This window comes from Gasterosteus aculeatus, chromosome 6 (genome assembly GCF_964276395.1).
Source record: "Gasterosteus aculeatus chromosome 6, fGasAcu3.hap1.1, whole genome shotgun sequence".
NCBI lineage: Eukaryota > Metazoa > Chordata > Actinopteri > Perciformes > Gasterosteidae > Gasterosteus > Gasterosteus aculeatus.
This window is the reverse complement of record NC_135693.1, coordinates 9,556,207-9,564,543: the sequence shown is the minus strand read 5'-3', so window position 1 is coordinate 9,564,543 and position 8,337 is coordinate 9,556,207. Positions and strand designations below refer to the sequence as shown.

The 8,337-nt window shown below is 49.1% G+C and overlaps 1 long non-coding RNA gene across 1 annotated transcript; it reads right to left on the bottom strand.

Moving 5' to 3' along the window:
- Positions 1–2,136: 2,136 nt before the first annotated feature.
- Positions 2,137–7,575, bottom strand: LOC144409435 (uncharacterized). The gene is made up of 2 exons (XR_013467877.1): positions 7,419–7,575; positions 2,137–2,560 (listed from the first exon to the last, which is right to left on the bottom strand). It is a non-coding gene; the product is annotated as an uncharacterized LOC144409435 (long non-coding RNA).
- Between the last annotated feature and the right edge of the window lie 762 nt (positions 7,576–8,337).

The following is an 8,337-nucleotide window of genomic DNA, read 5'->3' as shown; positions in this document are numbered from 1 at the left end:
TGAAAGGACTTCTACAATAGATACTTTGGATGCTTTCCCTTTGCTGGCGAGCCGTTCCCTTTGTGGTGTTAGGGAAAGACGAGCTGACCCCTTATTGTTGGAGCCCTGAAGAGGGATCGTGGGTTTGGCAGTGGGAAGACTTCTGTACAGAAGTACCAATAGGGTCAATCATCTCAGGGATAGTTTGCTTCAGTTGAATATGTGAATTCCATTTCGGGGGGAAAAAGGGTGGTGAAGAACAAATAGTTCCCTACCAAAGATGGACATTGCACAATCAACAACATGCATAATTCAGCTGACAGACGATAGGAACAGTAGTGAACGCTTAGCTCACGGCTAATGATACAAGCAGTCTCTAAGGAGTAGAGTGATTTAACAAGATATTTTCTAATGAATTTTGGTTTGAATACGTTGCTTTAATTAATAATCCAATTTCTATTTGTCTCTATTGAAGGAAAACTTTTCCAATGGAAAACTAGGCATTCAGTATCTAAAGTTTAGTATAAAATAGCCATTTATTATTTAAATAATGAAATTACCATTTGTAAAATCTGCATTTACCCACTTTTACTTATTCGAATGTACAGAGCCACCATTGAAAGTGGAGTAGTCATGTATTTTTATCCATGCAAATTGAAGTAATATCTAAAAATGGGAGGAGAGACATAAAAGCTCACAAAAAATCAACGTCAGACTTGTTTACACCAAACTATGCCATAAAATGTGAAGAACACACTGCTCTGACAACTGCTCAAAACACAGGATTTACACAGTCCAGGTTTCCATCGCTGATATTTCTGGGTCACACTGGGTGATTTGAACCACACAACAATCCAATGCCTAGTACGCAGCAGAGATCCACACTTGGACTCTTTTAAAGCTACAAACATTCAGATCCGTGAGTCATGAAATTAAGATGACCGACGTCTGTTGGGCTGATAAACAACTAGTTTCCAGCTCTCATCTCCAAGTTGTGACTTCACTGTGGAGATTTATGTGTTTTTAACCCCCGAAAAAAATGTATCCAGTGTGACTTAGGAGCACAATCCCAAAAAAAATTAGAAAATTGAAATGCTTGAAGTACTGAGAACTGTAAAGAGTGACACACGAGTCCTCTGTTAAATACAGTGGTTCTGGGAATGACAAAAATACACAAGTTGGCCATTTTTAGGATTTACTTTAAATAAACTGCTAGTTGAGTAATAGCAATGACACATATTTGGCCACAATGGCTGGCATCACACAATATCACAATCTCCCAAATGGAATGACATCTTTTTTTGAGTGACAGCTGGAAGGCAATGTACGGTATGCATTTGATGTCTGGAGGGCTACTGCATTTTCTTTGGCTGTTACTGCTCACATTACTCTACTGTGCTGGTACATTACCTGCGTAGTTACAGAGATTTGGTTATGGCAAATGCATTAAATTCATCTTTGTGCTGCCAAGCCAATGCAACTGCACCATCACAGGGATCTTTATTAAATGTGTCTGTCAAATTCTTTTATTTATGACCAAAAAGCTGCAAAACTAGTTGCATTTCCATCAGCCTGAGCTGCAGTTTGTGTAATTGCCGAAAAGCAAATGTTAGCACACTTTTAAACTAAACTAAGAAGATGAATAATGGTAAAGCTTATTCCTGCTAAACATCAGCCTGATAGTATTGTCATTGTGGGCATGTAGACGTTTGTATTTAACTAAAAGGGCTGCAAAGCCGGGCAGAGAGCAATGCTTGCATTGATGTAAGCAAATTCTCTGCGATGCGTCCTACAAAAGAAACACTGGAGTTTTAGATGCTTTCTGAGTTGAAGGACAATATTCACAGTCAAAGTATTACAGAGTTTCCTTCGCCAAACATAGAACACTATAATTTCAGTCAGTAACTTCCATTGTTTTTGTCTCATTCCTAAATTTAAACACCTGTGTGCTCTAGCTTACTTTCTTCCTACAAACGTTAGACTTTCCACCATGCATGTTCATTCGACCTGATGAAACATTGCAATTTGTATAGCTGATGTATGGAACAAAATCGGAACAACCATCAATCAAAGCCTGTGGGCTCCAGAAACAAATGGAAAACCGAGGCCATTCTTGTGCAGAAACAACCAAATTTGTTGTGCACTTCAGGGCCACCGTGTCACACCTGTATGTCAAGTTGCGTTTTTGTCCTGTCTCCAGTTGTTTTTTGACTTCCTGTTTTATTTTGGAAACTAACTCCCTCTCGTTTCAGGTCCCTTGCCCTTCCTCATGTGTCACCAGTCTGATTGTCTCCCCTGATTCCTGATTGTGTCCACCTGTTCCCACAACTCCCTCATGGGTACTTATAGTCTGCGTCGCCCCTTGTCCTGTGCCAGTGTGTCTTGTTGTTTTGCCCTGCACACCAGCCCTCACGTCACGAGTCAAGTCAAGTCCGATAACGTTTGTCACGTCCTTTTGATCCCTGTTACATTTCCTCGTTTAAGAGAGATTTTGAGTTTTTGCCTTTTGAATTTTGATCTCAACCTTTTTTCCTCATTAAGAGAGATTTTGAGTTTTTTCCTTTTGAACTTTGATCGCGACCTTTGTTTCCTCGTTAAGAGAGATTTTCAGTTTTTTCTTGTTATTAATAAAAAGCAATATCAGCTGAACCCTCTGCGTCCGAGTCCTCCTCCTTCCTGCCTGACAGTACACACTGGCCAGAATGGACTCGGCAGAGAAGGACCAGCTGACGGAGGCGCTGCGCGCTCAAGCATCAAGACTGGCGCAGCATGAAGACCTTGTTGCTGACCTCGATCGAGGGGTTCGGGGACTTGCTCAAAGCCAGGAGGGGTTTAAGACTGCCATGACCACGCAGGTGGGACTCCTAAACAGTCAGGTAGAACAAATTCTCACCTTGCTCTCCAGGAACCCCGCGGCTTCTCCCGAACAACCCCCCACGCCGTCTGAGCCCCCTCCCGTAGCCACACCAGCAGATGCGTGCACGAGGCTGGCACCTCCGGAACGATACTCCGGAACCATCGGACAAAGTAGGTCCTTCATCATTGAATGTGAAATGCACTTCGAGCACTCTCCGATGCACTTTCCCACAGAACGGTCCAAGGTTGCCTTCATGATGTCCCATCTCACGGGAAGGGCCAAGGCATGGGCCACCGCTGAGTGGGCTAGGAGTTCGGCAGTTTGCTCATCACCAAAGAAGTTTGCCGACGCTCTCAGACTTGTTTTTGACCCTGTGGCAACAGACCGAGAAAGGGCTCGTGAGCTCAGTCAGATAAAGCAAGGTGGACAGTCCGTTTGTGAATACGCCATACGTTTTCGCACCCTGGCGATGGAGAGTGGGTGGAACACCACGTCCCTCTACGATGTTTTTCTGAGAGGGCTCTCCGACCAGATCCAGGACCTCTTGGTCCCATTGGACCTGCCTCTGGACCTCGATTCCCTCATCGCCCTCGCCATCCGCACCGACAACCGCCTACAGGAACGGAGGCGGCAGCGTGGGCCCAGAGGGACACCCGCTGCACCTGGCTCTTCCCCGACGCTCTGGGGCGCCGCATCGCGTCAAACCTCCCCTGAGCGACTCTCAAGAACCCGTGCCGGAGGCGAGGAGGAGCCCATGCAGATGGGGAGGGCCCGGCTCTCTCAAGAGGAACGACAGCGACGCTACCAGGAGGGCAGATGCTTTTACTGCGGCGAGCGTGGCCACCTCATCACCGCCTGTCCAGTAAAGGCCAACCAGTCGGTGAGTCAAGTCGCCGAAGTAACTCCTACTCCACGCCGATTGACCACAGTGAGGATTAAGCACCGGGATAAGAACCTAGAGCTGGGGGTATTGATTGACTCAGGGGCAGATGAGAGCCTAATCGACTGGGGGTTAGCACAAAGACTGGGGCTTCGGGTTGACCCATTGAGTAAACCGGTTAAAGCGAGCGCACTTAATGGAAGTGCATTGTTCACTATAACCCATGTTACAGAACCGGTGGAGCTTCGCATCACCAATCACTGGGAGCGCATACAGCTGTATTTAATACACTCACCTCTGCACCATCTCATCCTCGGGTTCCCATGGTTAATTCATCACAACCCACACATAAACTGGCGCACCGGGGACATTATGGTATGGGGGGAGGGTTGTAGGACCCAATGTCGGGAATCATGCCCCCAAGGGAAGAACCCCACGCTAAACCGTGTCGTCACTCACCCTGTCACAGACTCGGAGATCACCAATCTGACTCAAGTTCCAAGCTGCTACCACCACCTCGCTGAGGTTTTTAGTAAGAGCAAGGCCACAGCTCTACCACCTCATCGCCCGTTCGACTGCGCCATTGACCTTCTGCCCGGCTCCACCATCCCGAAGGGCCGTCTTTACTCTGTTTCCGGGCCCGAGAGGCAGGCCATGAAGGACTACATCGAATCCTCCCTGAGGGCGGGGTTGATCCGACCTTCCTCGTCCCCAGCAGGGGCAGGTTTTTTCTTTGTGGGAAAGAAGGATGGAACCCTTCGCCCCTGCATTGACTACAGCCCGCTTAACGACATAACCGTTAAGAACAGATACCCTCTACCTCTCATGACCTCAGTATTCGACCAGCTTCAACAGGCGCAGATTTTTACCAAACTGGACTTACGCAACGCCTATCACCTGGTTCGCATTAGGGAAGGGGATGAGTGGAAAACGGCATTCAACACGCCGTCTGGACATTATGAATACCTGGTCATGCCCTTTGGTCTCACAAACGCCCCAGCAGTTTTTCAAGCGATGATAAACGATGTGTTAAGAGACTTTTTAGACCAGTTTGTGTATGTGTATTTAGATGACATTCTGATTTATTCCCCCGACCTAAACACCCATAGGAACCATGTTGAACTCGTCCTGCAACGTCTCTTAGACAACGGGTTATATGTGAAGGCGGAAAAGAGTGAATTTCATGCCGATACTGTCGCCTTCCTGGGCTTTATCGTAGCCCCTGGGAGGGTTCAGATGGATCCGGCTAAAGTAAGCGCGGTAGTAGAGTGGCCAACTCCTGATAGCCGCAAGAAGGTACAGCAATTTCTCGGTTTTGCTAACTTTTACAGGCGGTTTATCAGAGGCTTCAGCGCGACAGCAGCCCCGCTCCATGCTCTTACCTCCCCGCAGGTGGCGTTTCACTGGTCCGCCGAGGCAGACGCAGCCTTCCAGGAGCTTAAGCGGCGCTTCACTACAGCACCCATCCTCACGCTCCCTGATCCGGCTCGCCAGTTTGTGGTGGAGGTGGACGCCTCCAATAATGGGATCGGGGCCATTCTCTCCCAGCGAGCAGAGTCTGACAACAAGCTTCATCCTTGTGCCTTCCTGTCGCGACGACTGACTGCAGCGGAGCGGAACTACGACGTGGGAGATCGTGAGCTGCTGGCAGTGAAGGCGGCGCTGGAGGAGTGGCGGCACTGGCTCGAGGGGGCACAGCACCCTTTTTTGGTTTGGACAGACCACAAGAACCTGCAGTACATCAAGAAGGCCAAGCGTTTGAATTCCCGTCAAGCCTGCTGGTCCTTGTTTTTTAACCGTTTTGATTTTTCCCTTTCCTACAGACCGGGATCAAGAAATACCAAGCCTGACGCCTTATCCCGTCTTTTCAGCCCGGAGCCCGTGGCCAGGGAACCTGAGCCCATCCTCCCACTACACTGTGTGGTTGGAGCGGTTACCTGGCCTATAGAGACCAAGGTGAAGCAGGCCAACGGTGAGACCCCCCCACCTCGTGGGTGCCCAGATAATCGTCTGTTTGTCCCTATTAATCTGCGCCCACAGGTGATCCACTGGGCTCACTCGTCTTTGCTCACCTGCCATCCGGGCGTACGTCGGACCATGTTCGCCATCACGCAGAGGTTCTGGTGGCCGTCCATGGAGCCGGAGGTCAGGGAGTACGTTGAGGCATGCTCCGTCTGCGCCAGGAACAAGAACTCCTCCAGAGCCCGCGCAGGCTTGCTACAGCCGCTGCCCATCCCGTCCCGGCCGTGGGCAGAGATCTCGATGGATTTTGTCACGGGGCTACCGACCTCCAAGGGGAACACCACGGTGTTGACCGTGGTGGATAGATTTTCAAAGATGGCACACTTCCTAGCCCTACCCAAGCTGCCCACCGCTAAAGAGACCGCTATCTGCATGATGAACAACGTGTTTAGGATCCACGGGTTCCCCAGAGACATTGTGTCCGATAGGGGGCCCCAGTTTGTCTCGCGGTTCTGGCAGGAGTTCTGTAAGCTCATCGGAGCCACAGCTAGCCTCACATCGGGGTACCATCCCGAGGCCAACGGACAGACGGAGCGCCTCAATCAACAACTGGAAACCAGCCTCCGGTGCCTGGTGGCCCAGAGCCCTGCGTCATGGAGCGAACACCTGACGTGGGTAGAGTACGCCCATAACTCCCTTCCCACCTCCGTCACTGGCATGTCTCCCTTCCATTGCGTTTTTGGTTACCAACCCCCTGTGTTTTCCGAGTCCGAACCAGAGGTGTCTGTGCCCTCCGCCCAGGCCTTGGTCCGCCGCTGCCGCCGCATCTGGGCAGCGGCACGCCAGACGCTGATCAGACAAGGGGACAGAGTGAAGAAAGCAGCGGACCGCAGGAGGAGACCGGCCCCAGTGTACCAGCCCGGCCAGCGAGTATGGCTCTCAGCCAAGGACCTACCCTTGCAGGTCGAATCACGAAAGCTGGCCCCTCGCTTTGTCGGCCCGTTCCCCATCTCGAGGATTATCAATCCAGCAGCTGTGCGCCTCCGTCTGCCCCGGTCCCTGAGGGTACACCCAACTTTTCATGTCAGCAAAATCAAACCAGCGAAGGAGAGCGCAATGGTGCCAAACCCCAAGCCACCCCCACCCCCTCGAATGGTCGAGGGGGGGCCGGTCTACACGGTGAGGAAACTGCTGGCGGTACGTAAGCGGGGACGGGGCAGGCAGTTCCTCGTGGACTGGGAGGGCTACGGCCCAGAGGAACGACAATGGGTCTCGTCTAGCTTCATAGTGGACCCGGATCTCATTCGAGATTTTTATAGAGCACACCCGGACATTCCAAGGCCGCCTGGTATTCGGCCTTGAGGGGGGGGTAATGTCACACCTGTATGTCAAGTTGCGTTTTTGTCCTGTCTCCAGTTGTTTTTTGACTTCCTGTTTTATTTTGGAAACTAACTCCCTCTCGTTTCAGGTCCCTTGCCCTTCCTCATGTGTCACCAGTCTGATTGTCTCCCCTGATTCCTGATTGTGTCCACCTGTTCCCACAACTCCCTCATGGGTACTTATAGTCTGCGTCGCCCCTTGTCCTGTGCCAGTGTGTCTTGTTGTTTTGCCCTGCACACCAGCCCTCACGTCACGAGTCAAGTCAAGTCCGATAACGTTTGTCACGTCCTTTTGATCCCTGTTACATTTCCTCGTTTAAGAGAGATTTTGAGTTTTTGCCTTTTGAATTTTGATCTCAACCTTTTTTCCTCATTAAGAGAGATTTTGAGTTTTTTCCTTTTGAACTTTGATCGCGACCTTTGTTTCCTCGTTAAGAGAGATTTTCAGTTTTTTCTTGTTATTAATAAAAAGCAATATCAGCTGAACCCTCTGCGTCCGAGTCCTCCTCCTTCCTGCCTGACACACCGTGTATATATATCACACAGCTTATCCCCAAACATCACCAGAATGTTCTGCCTAAAATCCTGTCAGAAATTCCAGTTATTATTTCAAATAAAAGTACGTGCACATAATCTCATGCTGAGACGGATTGTTACACTTAGTATTTTACAACATTTGAGTCACTTGACAGGCTACATTTAACGGAGCAGAGCCCCGTGAATGGATCTCACAGGTTTTGTGAGGCAGTTTAGAAGTAGACATGGGAGCAAGAAAAGTGCAGAAAACGTTGAAGCTGATCCATACACACTGTTAATCATTCAAATTGCATCACTCCTGAACTTCAAGCATTACGTCCTGGCTTTTAGGGAAATTCTAACTGGGCATTTACTCCCAATGATGTGCACGTGTCATTTGATTCTTTCTGAAAAAACTGTCACTAATATGAGAAGGTAACTTTTACTGTCACCAAGGGTTTAACAGTGATGTAGAGAACCTCACTAAAGTGTGCACTATAACAGTACATCAACTTGTAAAAAGGAGACATGGCCTGTTTGCTCTCAAATAATCCAATTCCAGTTTATACAAATGGCTCACACACCTTGGCTAAGACGGGGCATGACATCCAAGTGACATAACCGGTGCTTGACTGGCTCTCCTCTCAAAGGTTTACACATGTGACCTGTGTCAGTGGGATTTTGTTTATACGTGATTCAAAAAAAATTCAACACGACAGAGTTTTTCCAGGATGAAGTTTTTTTTTTTTTATGTGCTTTGCCAA